Genomic DNA, 16,626 nt, shown 5'->3' with positions numbered 1-16,626 from the left:
CCATCATCAATCTAGTAGAGGAGGTACTCATAGACATTAAACAGGACAACATGTGCCAAATTAAATTAAATAAATATGAAAATTAAGAAACCATATTGATAAACAGCATGCAATCTAATTTTGTTTTTAGAAAGTAACTCACTCTCTTTGCTTCGTAAGTTGGCTCTACCTAATATTATCTTTTTGATTTTTCTTTTGGTGTACATTAATCCTTCAAAGCAAATGTGACAAAATATACATTATCTCATCTTGTTTAGCAACTTGCCCTCACAAAAAAGAGAGTAATGCTAAAATAAATATCAGTTATAGAAGGGCAAATATACTGGCATGCCAGATCTATTCAGCTTTAACAATTCCATTACTTCCTGAAAAATGAAAGAAGTAAACCCATCTAGAAGTTATGAATAGTTTACAAATCAATTTATATGTCATTGCACTATGTAAAGTTTGTTAAAAAAAAAAAAAGAAAAATGGACTTAATCTATTTGAATACTCTCTGCAATGGATGTCCTAGTCCTCTGATAAGTGGTAGCTGTCAACTGATGACAGATATATGCCTTGTGATAGTGACATGCCAATTACCAAGAAAAAGATAATGTCTGGTATATTTGAAAGTTAAGTCCAGAATATGATGAGGCACTAGCTTACATAGATTTCCAGTAGAAACACCATTATGTTAGTACTGGGAATGTGGGCAAATCTCTTGCCTATTAAACATGGAGTTAATGCTTCTCATCTCCTAACAGTATATATTATATTCTGAGCTGTTTTTGTTGTTCTGGTGATAGATTTGCATTGTCCAGTACTGAAGGTAGATTTGCACTAATCCTCTCATGTTTTTTTTTTTTTTTAAAGATTTTATTTATTTATTTATTTGAGAGAGAGAATGAGACAGAGAGCATGGAGGGAGGAGGGTCAGAGGGAGAAGCAGACTCCCTGCTGAGCAGGGAGCCCGATGCGGGACTCGATCCCGGGACTCCAGGATCATGACCTGAGCCGAAGGCAGTCGCTTAACCGACTGAGCCACCCAGGCGCCCTCCTCTCATGGTTTTTTACCATTTGTGACAACCAGCATTTGAAGCAGAATTGTCAGGAAATAATAGCACTGTCACTGGCTCCAAGATGAAAACAAAATCAACTCATTTGCTTTCTTTTTGGCCAAACTCCTCTGGACTATTAAACAATTTACAAAAGTAAACAAACAAACTAGTAATTGTAATTATCAGAATAATCCTTGTTCAAAAGGAAAAGTTTGAAACAACTGTAATAACTTACAATGGAGTACCCAGAACTCCCTTTTTTTATTATGTTATGTTAATCGCCATATATTACATCATTAGTTTTTTTTGTTTGTTTGTTTGTTTTGTTTTTTTGTTTTTAAAGATTTTATTTATTTATTTGACAGAGAGAGACACAGCGAGAGAGGGAACACAAGCAGGGGGAGTAGAAGAGGGAGAAGCAGGCTTTCTGCTGAGCAGGGAGCCCAACGCGGGGCTCGATCCCAGGACCCTGGGATCATGACCTGAGCCGAAGGCAGACGCTTAACGACTGAGCCACCCAGGTGCCCCATTACATCATTAGTTTTTGATGTACTGTTCCATGATTCATTGTTTGCCCAGAACCCCTTCTTAAATGGCTTATATAAGATTATGAAAAGTGAAAAATCAGGACTATAATGCCAGTAATTTAAAATATTCCTACTGGAGAAGAAAACAAAGATTCTTTTTAAAATCTAATGTCCCCTTACTCTAAACCTTAGCCCTTTTGTTCCTTTTCCATGACTACAAATTCCGATAGTGTTTCCTTTCTGAATTGTAAGTTGCCACGCAATTATTATTATCAAAATTTGAAGAGGTAGATTGTACTGTCAGAAATGTACAGCATACCCCATTAGTCTCAATTAGTAACTGTGTCCTGATAAGTATTTTTAAAAGCTCCAAATGCTAAATTATGGGGTTATGTGAGGAACAAAACTCATCTCTTGGAAAGCCATTCATTTATAAAAATGTTTTTATTGAAACAATACAAAATAACATAAAAAATCAGCTGAAGCATGAAATAAGAGAAACAAAGTACCAGAAATAAAACAATTCATGAAGGTGAACTTCAATAACTGCATAATTTAATGGAGCTCTAGGCCTACGTATTTACAAAAGTATGAATAGCATGAGCATTTTGATGATTCTGCGAACAGTGCATTCAGTCCTGGAATATGCTTGTTTCAGTAATGTCTCTACTTTAGGGTTTACTATTAGTGCGCTTAATACAAATTCTTGGCTCTTTAGATTATAACATTTTATACTTTTTTCTTTCCCAAGATTTTTTTTTTTTTCTCCTACCATTCTTTCCCTAAGATTATCTAAACCAGTGATTCTCAACCAGGAGTGATTTTGCCCCCAGAGGACATTTGGAAATGTCTAGAGCCATTTTGGTAGTCACAACTAAGGGGATTATGTACCACTGGCATCTAGTAGAACAGGGCAGGGATGCTGGTAAACTTTTAACAAAAAACAGGAAAGCCCCCCCAAAACAAAAATTATCTGGCCCAAAATGTCAGTAGGACTGCTTTGAGGAATCCTGAACCATAATGGTAAAATAAACTCTGTAACTGGTTCATTTTTTCATGCATTTTCTAAATGAAAAATGCTCTCAATATGTCATAGTTCTTGTTCTGGTGTGTAACAGCCTAAAATAGTGACCTAAAACAATAATTAAATGAATGAATAAATAATTAAAATGAATACCCTCAGTCACATCAAGGACACAGACGGTTGAGAGCTGGAAAATAAAGACAGAATATTTAAAGATTTCTTTAGAGAAAGTTGAATACTAAGTTGTATACTTTGTCCTCCCCCACAATCCCTCCTACATTCAAAACTTCTAAAAGTGGAGGGTAAAATTAATACAAGTCAGTGAAAGGAAGTTTAACAGACCAATCAAGGAATTGGGTATGTGTCACTAAAGGGAGTATGACATTGATGTGGTTCTTGACTTATGCTTGAGAAAGCTAAAAGGGAAATAGCACAAGGTTGCAAGAGCAAGATCACAGCACTTGCCCTAATGATAGGTTAAAAAGTGCGAGAATCTGATGTACCAGGTGTGGACCTAGCAATAGGAGCACTGGCCTGCAGTCATTTAAAATGGTATCTTGTTCAAAATGATGACCTAGCAACAAAAGAGCCACAGAAATGATACATAAGAACAAAGCAATTTTGACTGGAACAATGCATCTGGCCTAGAAGGCATGAATCCATCTTTAAAGCGTCCTTATCTGCTTTTTTCTCCTTCCTCTTCTCCTTTGATCATGGAGACTAAAGAGTCCTTAACTAAATAGCTGAATTGTTTGGGGGAATGTAAACTAGGAAAGAATGAAGAATCACTGGATGGAACTAGAGGGTATTATGCTAAGCAAAATAAGTCAATCAGAGAAAGACAATTATCATATGATTTCACTATCATGGAATTTAAAAAACAGAACAGAAGATCATAGGGAAAGGGAGGGAAAAATAAGACAAAATCAGAGAGGGCAACAAACCATAAGATACTCTTAACTCTAGGAAACTGAGAGTTGCTGGAGGAGAGATGGGTTGGGGGGATGGGGTGATTGGGTGACGGGCATTAAGAAGGGCATAATAAGCACTGGGTATTATATGCAACTGATGAATCCCTGAACTCTACCTCTGAAACTAATAAAACACTATATGTTAATTAATTGAATTTAAATAAAATAAAATTTTAAAAAAAGATTCATTCCTCTGCCTTATATCATGGGGTCCATAAGGAGAAAGAGAAAATATTTAACTTTAAATTAAGTTCCACATTTGATTACTATGTGGGGTTAGTCAGTTCAATTTTACCAAACTGGAATTGTGTTTTTGTCTTAAAGTGACCACAAGGCATTTGATAACATAAGATTGATCGAAATTATAATAATAAAAAATAAAAACAAAACAAAACAGAAACCATGGGGCCTGCCAGTGAATTCTAAGTATATTCTCAATTGTGCAAGTCCATTCTACTGATAATATACAGCATGCCATGCTTTCATATTTTAAAAGAGTAGAAACAAAGATGTTATGACATTTAGTGTAGGTAAAATCATTACCCCAGATATTTTTAATCTCATTCAATGAAAGAAAGAAGTGTGGATAAAATTTATTTGAATGGTCTTTCTAAATCACCCGATATGTTAACTACATACATCTCAGATTAAGCAAATATCAACATAAATAACAAGGACAGTAAATAGAAAAATCTTATGGATGGGTGAGCACTTTAGCATATTGTAGTCATTGTTTAGTAATGGTTCTCTTCTCCCATCAGGTATCTCCAGAACTAGAGAAATGAGGACAACAGCAGGAGGAAGGGCAATGTAAACTATGCATACCAGGAAACAGGGTGTAAACTGAAAGAGAAGGAACACTAGCATTGCTGCAGGTCATAGAAGATTCTATGCATGCAGCTTCTTCACAGATCCCAAAAGACACTGAAGAACAGAGCCAATGTCCTTAGAACAGTTAAATGTCTGACATAGAGGTCAATTCTTTAGATGCTAAAAAAAAAAAATTGAACATTTGTAATTCTGCTATTGGATCTTTTCTTGTAATTAACTTACTTCCTGAAAAATAAACACACATGCACACACATACTCACATTGTAAAAATATGTATCTAAATGCCTCATTTTCCCCAACTTTGACAAATTTTGTGTAAAGTCTATATCTTGGTCACACAACTTTTGGATTCAGTTACCATACTAAGACCACCTCAGAGAATGACCTGGAAGTCCCAAAATATCATATCCCACCAAGTCATATTGTTAGTGGATTTATCAAGAATCAATCTCAAAATAACAATCATTTTTTAAAAAGTGAATATATTGATAGATGTTATTGAAAAGATTCTAGGTCTCAAACCATGACACAGGGATTCTGTTTCTATTCATGTCTCAGGTTTGCTTTACTCTGTTACTTTATAGTAGCAAATAAGAACAAAAATAGTAACCTAATTTGTATTGCTCACATAGCCCAATACCAATCCTTCTGACCAATGGTATAATGGACTCTAATTTTATAGACCTGAGTCATATGTCCATCCCTCATTATGGTGTTGGGGGTTATGAAGGGATGGGAGCTGGGTCCCCACTAATTGATATACATGGAATGAATTAGGTTATTTTAGTGAGAGCTATGGTAAACATATGAAAAACACAGGTCTGCCATATTCCTTTACATGCTAAACTCAGGGGTCCTCATGCTTATTATTCTTGCTTTTTTTAAAAGATTTTACTTATTTATTTATTTATTTATTTATTTATTTATTTATTTATTTGAGTGTGTGTGCAAGCAGGGGGAGGGGCAGAGGGAGAGGGAGAGAAATGTCAAGCAGACTCCACACTGGGAGCACAGAGCCTGATGTGGGGCTCTATCTCACGACCTGGAGATCATGACCTGAGCGGAAATCAACAGTCCAACACTAAACCAACTGAGCCACCCATGCACCCCTTATTCCTGCTTCTTGAGAAGAATATAGAGATGTATGTGCTGCACTGAGGTTGAAGTCTATATAGCAATTTTATACACTGATAGCCCCATCACACAGTGTTTATTCAGTAATTTATGTAACAATTAGCTAAGAGTTGGTTCTCTTTAGTCTTTGAATTTTGAGAATATCAAAAAACTAATGTTGCCAGGTTCATCACTGCTCCTTAGAAATTCATAATTACACATAATCTCAAAATACTATTTTAATCTTTTTCTTAATTCTCTGAATTTGATAAAAAATAAAATGTGACAACTACAATAAAGTTCACTGGTAAACATGTAAGAAACATGTAATTAAATTTCTCACCTCTGCAAACATTTCTGAAATTGCATGTTTCCAAACTGAGTACATGTATGCCTTAACTTACGTATGTAACAATTAAAAGAGGAAAGCAAAAGAAAATCAAGGCACTTTGGGGCTTTTGAGAAATAAGGCTTCTGTATAAGCACATGTAAGTTTTCCTTTTATCTGGACATGTTCTACACAATATCCATGGCATTGTAAATTTCACTTTTTATAAGATACTGAAAAACTCCAAACCTGAATAAAAATGCATTTTCATAGATTTTTACTACATATGATTTTTTAAAATATGAAATACTTTCATTCTGATTCAAAATAAAACACTTTGTCATTAATTATGATTCAAAATGGTTAATGGTAAATTAGCACCCGAAGAATTAATCATTCTTTGTAAATCTTTACTTCGTGACATGTAAAGTGGAAGATGCAACCATCTTTAATGACTTCTTTGATGCTGCCCCTCTCCAAATTGTGACGCTTTCCGTAGCTGAATTTTGACAGATTTATAGGCATTCCTAATAATTTTCTAAAATGAATCTTTGTTCATTAATAAGTGTTTCAAACACTGGATAATCCAATGCTTTAAATTTATTACTATCACTTCCAGAGCTATCTTTTGGGGCATCCACTTTCTCTGTTCTAAAACTTTATGGAGACTGTTTAAGCATTAATTGCATATACACATTAATTATGATATATATAATATGTACTACATATACCATAATCAATGTGCATATAGGTATATAAAATAATGTATTTTATATATGTAAATTCATAATGGCCCAAACTTCCCCACCATATATGCAATATCAACAGTTACAAATTAATTTATGTGACTTCAGAAAGAGAATAAGATGTGCCAATTTTGGGAAATACAGTTTACTTTTGGTGAAATGTCATTTTAATAATGTGATCATAAGTAAATTATTTGTCAAATTACTGAAAGTTTAAAAATCAACACTAACTTTAAAAGGATCTCTGATAGTATTATTATATTAATAAAGACAAGTGATTTAAAATTCAAATTTTCTGGATGTTGTGACATTATCTCCTACCATATATTATTTATACACTACAAAAGAAGAAATTGAAACAGAGGAATCTACTTCTTAAAATCTAGGGTATACCAGATTTTCCTTTTCCCTCCAATTTTTAATGAGAAGCTATGTGAAAATTAATAATTACTTAATTGGTTCTCCATTGATTGTTTACCATTTCTCACGGAACTTAAGCAAGTTGGGTATAAGTAGTAATGATTTTGAGTTAGACTAGATCAGACAAAAGACTCCACAAGAATAGACATAGAGACTAAAATTCTTTCTTATTTTGTGTACTCACTTGCACTCGGCACAGCGGTGTTTAAAATACTTTAGACAGGGGTGCCTGGGTGGCTCAGTCTGTTAAGCATCTACCTTAGGTTCAGGTCAAGATCCCAGTGTCCTGGGATCCAGCTGCCTGTTGGGCTCCCTGCTCAGCAGAGAGCCGGCTTCTCCCTCTCCCTCTACTCCTCCCCCCAACTTGTGTGCTCTCTCGCGCTCTACTCTCTCTCTCAAATAAACACATAAAATCTTTTAAAAAATAAAATAAAATACTTCAGACAGATAGTATGACCTTCTAATACAATGGTGAAGAACTCTGCATCTCAAAATAAGCTCCTGACTGAAGTTAAAACAGATTCTAAGTTGCATTATGGTTGCATTTTTCCTACAGGAATTAACCATTTGTTTTACTTCTCTGAAGAAATGTGATAGAAAACACCTGAATAGTTGAGGAAACACACAATCACACACCAAAGCTTTCACAGAAGAATGTTAATGTCTAAAGGTTACAGATCCTTCTCTAATCAACACTAGAGAATATACTCCTATAGATGTTCATCTCAAAATTTCAAATAATCATGACAGAAACAAAATTTATCACTTGACAATAGCTGGTTTGAAGCATCTGAATTTTGAGTGAGATCATCTCATGATAAACTATACCTTCCTCTCACAATTTTAAGCTAACTGTATCAAATTAGATCAAAAGGAAGTAACATGAACCCACATTATCTTCATTTTTCCACAGCAAAATTTTCACTAATGTAAGACGTAACACTACAGATGTAGAATGTCAATATCCAGACAGCAGATTAGATAGAGATCTAAAAATACAAATTATCCATCTGAAAAAACAGTCTGTGTAAATTTATAGTTGACAATATGATAGTACATAATATATTTTACATGGCTGACTTGCTTCTGAATTCACTTGCATGAAGAAATGGGTCTGTCCACATTAAATAAAAATACTTCATTTCTTTTATTAAACAAAAGGAACTATAGAATTCAAAATTTTTCTCTTTTTTGCTATAGATTCTAGCAACACAACCCTGATTAGAGCTTAGCTTAGTAAATCATTGGTGTATGTGTATGCAATATGTAAGTAAGAAGTAAATATATATATATATGCATATGTATATATATATACACATACATATATAAAGAAAATTAAGATTGCCTATAATTCTATCTGTGGGAGTTAGCCATTGTTAATATATGTGGATGTACATGCTTCTGGTCTTTTCCCATGTTTTATTATAAAAAACAAATCAAAACAGAGTGTGTGTGTGTGTGTGTGTGTGTGTTTACACTCTCCCTTCCAATAGCTTTTTAAATTGTTTGTATTTAATATGCATAATATGTAAGTAACATCAAATCTAAGTTTATAATATAATAATTACATGAAACATAATGGATAGATAAGTACCATTTTGAATTGGTGGTTTTAGCTAATTATTGATGATTTTAAATTAACTTGAAAATGTAAAAATATAGTTAAAAGGTGTAAAATTCTAAATATTCTGGCAAAATGGCCCTGAATCAAAGTACTTGAATATTCATAAGAGACTGCCAAGGTCTTAAAAGTGTATTTTCCATTTGGAGCAAAATGCTATGGCCTGCCTGTAAAAACTGTAATGCAAGTTATATTTTAACCCACTCTGAGTTAAAATTGTGGAAAGGTTCCATTGTAATCACTCTGAGTTAAAATTGTGGAAAGGTTCCATTGTAATCACATCTCCAAATTTTATTTTTCATCATTTTTACTTCATTTTTACTTCTCTTGAACCCTATTTTTTTTATCTTTGATAGTGTTAAATTCAAGTCCTTCCCACTTTAGTAGACTAAGTGCCTAAAACAAATGAAGTCTCAACACATAAAATTTGACTCACAGTTTCAAAATAGTATATAGAACTTACCCATCCAAGAAGGATGTAACAGCAGCTGAGAAGCTGTCAAGGAGAAAAATGCCAGAAGGATTAATAAATCATATTGCTGTAACATGACGATGAGAATTATAAACAGCTATGTAAAAATTAGGTTGCTAGCAGTCAGATGGCTTGGCTTCTTTCAGCCTTGGTAGTAGAGTGGTGTACATTTATCTTCTGTTATGCACTGGTAAATAGCTGGCAAGCTTGGTATATATAAACATTACTTAAAGACGTTATGATTGGCTTGGATCCAGAAAATGTCCTCTGACATTACCATTAGCTATCAAAGATCTTAAATATTGCTGGAGATATTTGAAGAGGCAAAGGAAAGCCAGAAATCCAAGAAAGACAATAATAGCAAGAAAAATAGAGTGGATAATTAGGAATAAAACATGCACACTTAATGATATAAGAATTTTAAAACAAATTAATGAAACCCAAATGTCTATATGGTTCATAAGAAAGAGTGGTTTAGCAAATTAAAACAGAAGGGAAAGAAATATCTTAAACAACAGCTTGCTAAATAGTATTTTTTATTTTTTATTGTTTTAATGTTTTTTACAAATAGAAACTAATCTTCCCAATATATTTTCCCTGTTTTACATGAAAAAAGGTATGCTATCATTCTACTGTCATTACCTGTGACCCTATTAAAAACAAACAAATGAAAAACTTACATAACCACCAAGAAAAAAAATGTTAAAGGAAAACCTCACTTAATTGTCATTCCCCTTGCAATTAACTAAAGCTTTTGAGAAAGTCAAGCAATAACTTAGCTATGATGTGCTACATTTGGTTTGCTGATTTAAACAATGCTCACACAATTAAGGTAGTTTATTGATAAGCAAATTTCATCAAGAGTTAACCATAATAATAAAATCATATTTCCAAAACAAAGTGTATGAGGAATGAGATGTTTTTACAAGTGTCATAAATGAGCTTTTGAATTTTCGTCCAGTCACATGATTCTACCTTGCACTGCCGAAACTGATAATTCGTTTTATGAACATATATTTTAAATATAGTCAAGAAGCAAGGAAATTAAGGTTGCCTGCAATTCTACCTCCTGGAATTAGTCATTGTTAATATGTGGATATACATGCTTCTGGTCTTTTCCTCATGTTTTATTACCAAAACCAAAGCCAAAACCAAACCAAAACAAACAAAAGTGCTTTCCACACTAAATTCAGTTGTGTTAAAATAAATGCAACATTTTAATTTTTAAACCAAGCCAAACCAAAACAAAACCTCTCTTGCCAAATATTACATATAAGAATGTAAGGAATGAATGTTCAATATAATCCCACTCAATAAATGAATGCTGAATTTGCTGCATGTCATACCAGATTTTTTCTATGCACATAACAAAGTGTTTTAACATTATGTTCTAATGAACAAACATATTTGTACAACTGTAGTTATAAAGCACACAATTTTCAAAACAACTTTTTTAACACTGTATCTTAGACATTTCAGTATCCATTCAAACATATCTAGATTTACTGTTTTATATACTTGTAATAAAAGAACAAAATGATTAGTTTATATAATTTTTTGGTAATAGAATAATGCACTGTCAATTACTAGTTTTTATAGTTAAAACAAGACTAAATCAGTTTTGCAGGAAAACAAGGAGAAAGATCTTAAGGAGAATTTATGTCAGGTGCAATTTGCAATGATAGATGTTATTATTAAGAAAATAAAATTGTGTAAGTAAGGAAGCCAAGGACTTACTCAGCAGAAGGCGGGTCTGTCAGGTTTAATCCTGAATAGAATACAGCTGAAAAGTGAATATTAGGAGATTAATTCTAAAGTGGATTTTCTGAAGTTGATGCTAAGAAGTACAAGAAGTCATCTGCCAAAATCAAGAATCAGAGCATTTGAAACATAGGAGCTATTCCAACACTGTTGAATTTTCATCTCAACTAATTTACTTTTGTCAATTTTATTAAGAAAACCAAAATTTGTATTAAAATTACCATGTTAGAAAGACTTAAGAGGATGACATGCATTTGAAAAATAAGTTAACCTCATAATAAAAGCCCTAAAAAGATGTTATACATCACTTTCACCTATCTAATATCCGTGAAAGCATTCCCCAAAATGACAGTAGAGTGTCTATATTAGTTTTTCCTCAGGTGTTGCCTTTTGTTTTCTTTGCAATTTAAAATATTCAGTCTATACATACTTCTATTGTTGCCCCTAATAGCACCTTTAGAAATGACACGCTTTTGCTATTCAACCAGAATTCGTAAAAATAAATTACCTCTCAATTTTTTTGAGATTAATCATGATATAGTTTCTTTGTTAAATCTTAGGTGATTGAAAAATAAATCACATGTGCCATAAATATCCTTTGAACCACAAGCATTGCAAATTGACACTACAGTGTGGATTTTTCATCTTGACAGCTTATCATAGGAGCCAACTTGCCCAGATTTTCTTTAAAGAAGAACAGGATAAACCTGGTCAAACATAAAGAATAAAACAAAGTACTTGTTTATTGCTATAAAGAAATCCACCATGGATCAGCTTCCATATGAGATGTATTCCAATTCTCCTGGATAGGTTGGAAATTTCAACCATAAAAATTAGCAGTAATTTTGCTCTTTTCGAAGTGCCAGAATAAAGGGACTTTACTTTAGTGAAACAATTGTACCTCACTTGTTCTAAGGGTAGGAAAACAAATAAGTGCAAGAAGAAAATCAGAAAATCATATATAGTCTTTTCAAGGCACAGATAAAAATATATTTTCACTGTTATTTAATAGTGAATGCTTCTGCCAATAAAAATCTCAATACCATAATCTCTACTTGTTTTGTCAATGTAGGAGTATGATAAAAGGAATTACCCTATTCTAAGATGCTTAGCCCACAAAATAGTATCACTACGCAAATATGTGATATGCTGTCATAACAAAGGTAAGATGGGTAATTTTATTCTGTAAAAGTATAGAAAAAATCAGAGAAAGAGTCCTCCTGGGGTTTTAGAATGCATGTATTTCAGTAAAGTTAACTTCAGTAAAATATTGTTTTGCTTTTGGAGTGGGAATTAGATTCTGCATATGCTGTGGTCAGAAAACATCTTAGGGATAGGGAATTAAAATAATACATCAAAGTAAATATAAGAAAAGTTGAGGCAGATGCTAAGTTAAGGATTATGGTTATAATCCTCCTCTCCCTTTTTAAACGTACTTTTATTGTAGCAGATAATATTTAATAAACTATTATTGTATGATAAGTGCTATGCTTATTTTTCAGGTATGTTCCTCTCCTCCACAACAATACTACAAAATCGGTTTTATACATTTCGCTTTAGGCATGGGAAAACTGAGGAAAAGAGAGACATAGTAATTTGCTTTCAGTCTAGTAGCTAGTGAGTGTCACAGTCAGAAGTGAATTGAAATTATCTGACTCCAGTGGCTGTACTTTTGATTCCTGGATAGATGGTCATGATAACCATGTGTGCAGAACTTTCAGTTTCTAAGAAATTTTCATGCCTGTGATCTCATTTTCCCCTTATGACCTTATATTCTATCTGCAGGACGGCTGCTATTCTGTATAATAGAAACACTAAAAATGTGTCTGGCTTTGAGTAGTAATTTTAGGAGTGAGTAGGTCCAGAGTTTATGGTAAGATCAGCTGAGGCTCCTGTTGCAACAGCATCACTGAACCAGGCTTCTCTTACCAGTAGCCCTGGAGGGTTTTTTGGGGTTTGTTGTTGTTGTTGTTTTTTCCCCAAGAACACACTCAAGTAAACTTCCTGCATGTAAACGTATATCTCAGAGTCTGTTTCCAGAGACCCTGACCTAAAACAATAGTTTCAATATCAAACCAATCTTTTGAATCTTTAGCTAAATCTTTCCAGTCTCTTTAATAATCTCTTGCTATTTTCTTCTTCTCAGTACTTTATATATATATAAGGAAAGAGGGCACAAGAAGGGGGAGGAGGAGGGGTAGAGGAAGAGGGAGAAGCAGACTGCCGAGCAGGGAGCCTGACTCAGGGCTCCATCCCAGGACCCTGGGATCATGACCTTAGCTGAAGGCAGACGCTTAACTGACTGAGCCACCCAGGCGCCCCATCTTCTTCTCAGTATTTTAATTTATTTATCCAACCCATGAAGCCAATTTATTATGTATATTCAGTTTTGATATTCTGACTCATTTTTGGAGACTCTAGCTGTGGAATCTTATTTTCTTGGTTGTTTTGTGATTTTTTTATTATAAATTTGTACCTCTTAAAATTTTACCTGGGGGAATTATTTGTGGCTTGGACTAAAGACAGTTTCTTTCAACGAAAGTTCACAATTATTTCTGCCAGGTGACTGGGGGGCTATACCAACATAAGACCACTTTATTTTTTTTTTATATTTTATTTATTTGAGAGAGAGAGAGAGAGCTGGGGGGAAGGGCAGATCAAGAGGGAGAAGCAGGCTCCCCGCTGAGCAGGGAGCCCAATGTGGGGCTCGATCCCAAGACCCTGGGATCATGACCTAAGCCTAAGGCAGACGCTTCACTTTAAACTGTAATGTTGCATTAAAGTGTTTTACATCACCTAAGTAAGGTAAATTCAGGCTATAATCCAATATAAGGGTTGGTTTTTAGCTAGGATTATTTTCCCTCTTATTCAGCACTGGGATTTAAGATAGGAACATCTTATAAAACCCTCAGTGAACGTACATGTACATATTTTTTACACTCACATCAAGGGACTAGCCAATTTGCTGGACCCAGCTTTATGACGGGATTATAGTCTTTTAGCCTTCTTAACTTAAGAAAGTACTTGATTTATCTATTTCCTATGCTTTGCAAATCTATGAAAACTAAAACTCAAGTTCACTAGAATTTGCAATTGCTCTCAAGATGGAAGGTAGAATCAACATATTACTTATTACTTTTCATTTTCTCTTTTCATTTAGTTTTGCCTCAGAGTATTCCTTACTTTCTATTCAACTCATCAACACATTTAAATATGTTAATCTACTCAGTATTTATAATCTTTCCCCAAAGAGATGGGCAGATCACTCATTCTGCCATACTGCAGAAATGCAAATCTCTCACTCTAATCTTCATCAAGTATCTTCACCTTTAACATGTGGTCCTTTTTTTCCCAGCCCAGCCAGCAGGGATGAGTGAAAACAGAGACCTAAAAGTGGATATGCTAAATCTTTGGTTATTATTTTAATGAAAGCTATGTTACAGATAAAACAAAAAGTTGGAAAAATGGAAACATTAAATTGTTATTCACCCTCATTCAAATAATAAGAATAATTACTCCTTTTGGTACAGAAAAAAGTTGAACAACGTGTTGGGGCAAATCCTTTAGACCCCAGTGGGACCCAAGGGGAAGTTTTATACACTGTCTTTTCTGTTCTTAAATCAGTAAAAATTAAAACAGGTATTTACAAAAATTACTCAACAGTTTGGGGACCCATTAATAAAGGATACATTTACCCTAATCCTTTCCGGGACAATGTGAAAAGATATCCTTTTAGGATTCCCTAGTAACCCAGGTAAAACTGGATCTAAAGGGCTGAGATGTCTCTTTGCTGCTGAAAAGGGAAAAGACACAAGACAGCCATGGTAAGTCTCATGTGATCCCTGGATAACAAGAGAAAGCAATAGGATTTCCTTTTGCCTCTGATAACAAGACACTTGGCTGAGAGAGAGAAAGCAGGCAGATGTTGAAGGGATTCATGGTCATGATAAGAGGAAATTATAACAAAGAGCAATGTAAGAATGTGTGTCAAGAAACCAGGTGGGAATACAGAAACCTCAACAGATGCCAGTGTGGTGGGGACATGGGACATGCTTGTACATTGCAACAGATGTCAGTCTAGGACAAAGGAAGGATGAAGCCCAGATGCCTCGCCATCTGATATTATTGCATTATGTAAACTTTTCAGAAATTAAACCAATCCAGGAAGAAAAGAAGGAGGAGGGGGAAAGGCAATTTTGATTTGACTGAAAACCTAAGCCTGACCTGAGAATAATTTCAAGCAAATGAATTTAGTTAGAATTGATTCCGTTATCATTGGTTTTGCTACCAAGCAGAATGGGAACTCAAAAGCTAATTGTGGTTATAAGAAAAAATAAAGTTAAAATAATTACATATTGTCATCACTTGAATTTTAGAGCCTGAGAATATATAACCACAAAACATCCTCTTGATCTCCACAGGAAGAAAATACTGCTCAATTATGTAAAATATTTGACAACATGATAAAAAACATGTTACTAATTGATAACCCTGCAAGCAGAACCTTAGAATGGCAAGAATGAAAAATCAAATGGAAGGTGAGAAAGTTGAAATAGTATAAACACATACACACACACATACACACATTCTCTTGAAAAGCTGGTAATGAAAGGATATAGGAAACAAAAGACAGTTAAAAGTCATAGCTAAAGGGATATATGAGGTCAAGTCAAGGCTTGTCTTGTTTTCTTTAAGATTACAGGTACTAGATCATGTTTGACTGATCAAAAAGAGTATGTAGTAGAAATCAAGATGCTGAGATGCAGGAGACAGAAAAGCTAGAAGTGCAGTGGGAGCAAAGAAGCACCCATGAAGGGATTGGATTTGGAATAGAGTAGCACTTTCTTTATGGTCATGAGAAGGGGAGGCAGCAGGTTAATTTTTAGATATGGTAGCAAAAACATTAAGTTGTTACTATCTGATGCATTCTCTCTGGTCGGAAGTGAAGCCAAACACTGAGATTAGTAGAGGGAAGAAAGAAGTAATAAAAGATTTAAGTAGAGTGGCTAAAATGTGATTTTATTATGGAAATAAGCATGGTAAACTTTCTGGAGAAACAGTTTCTTGAATGCATTGTGAAAAGCCAACTTGAGTGTGGGGAATATGAAACTATAGTACCTCCAATCTACTGTTTGATGCTTAGCTGTTGGATATAGGCATAGAGAGGGTCTGTCCATAGTTGCATTCTTTACAGGTGTGTGTGAGATTAGAGCAAGGGAGTCAAGAATATTTTTTAAAGGACTATTAGTAAATATGATATGACCAGAAAGAGAAGCTGGGTATGGAGGAATGTGAAAATAGAAGGCAGCTAATCAATAGTGAGGCAACTGGGGATCAATGAATTGGGTACCTCCTCACTGAAGTTGCTTGAAATGGTGGTAGCTGTTAGGATGGTCAGCTGATGAAATTATCAGAGAATTGAAACAAGTTACTAGGAGATCTATAAATGTCCAGTCTCAGAAAATGACGAGGAAAGACAACAGGCAAATCAGAGAGTTTGTGATAGAGGGAACAGAGACAGGAAGCAAGGGAGAATCCTAATTATAAGGAATTTGTGTTATATAGATTTTATTGAGTTTTCAAGCAAATGGAAGTATCTTTGAATGTAGAAAATATTTCCTATTTGGAATGGGCTTCCTTTTAAGAAGCCAGTCACAGAAAATACTCAAATAGACTGGATAAGTATTAGTTATATTATGAAGAGCCTTCAGGATATAAAAGATTAGATTATATCATCTTTGAAGACTCTTCCTACTCCAAGATCTCTTCTGA

Source organism: Mirounga angustirostris, unplaced genomic scaffold (genome assembly GCF_029215605.1).
Source record: "Mirounga angustirostris isolate CCGP_5_RB_7025 unplaced genomic scaffold, mMirAng1.0.hap1 SCAF_5, whole genome shotgun sequence".
Lineage (NCBI taxonomy): Eukaryota > Metazoa > Chordata > Mammalia > Carnivora > Phocidae > Mirounga > Mirounga angustirostris.
This window is presented reverse-complemented; position numbering follows the sequence as displayed.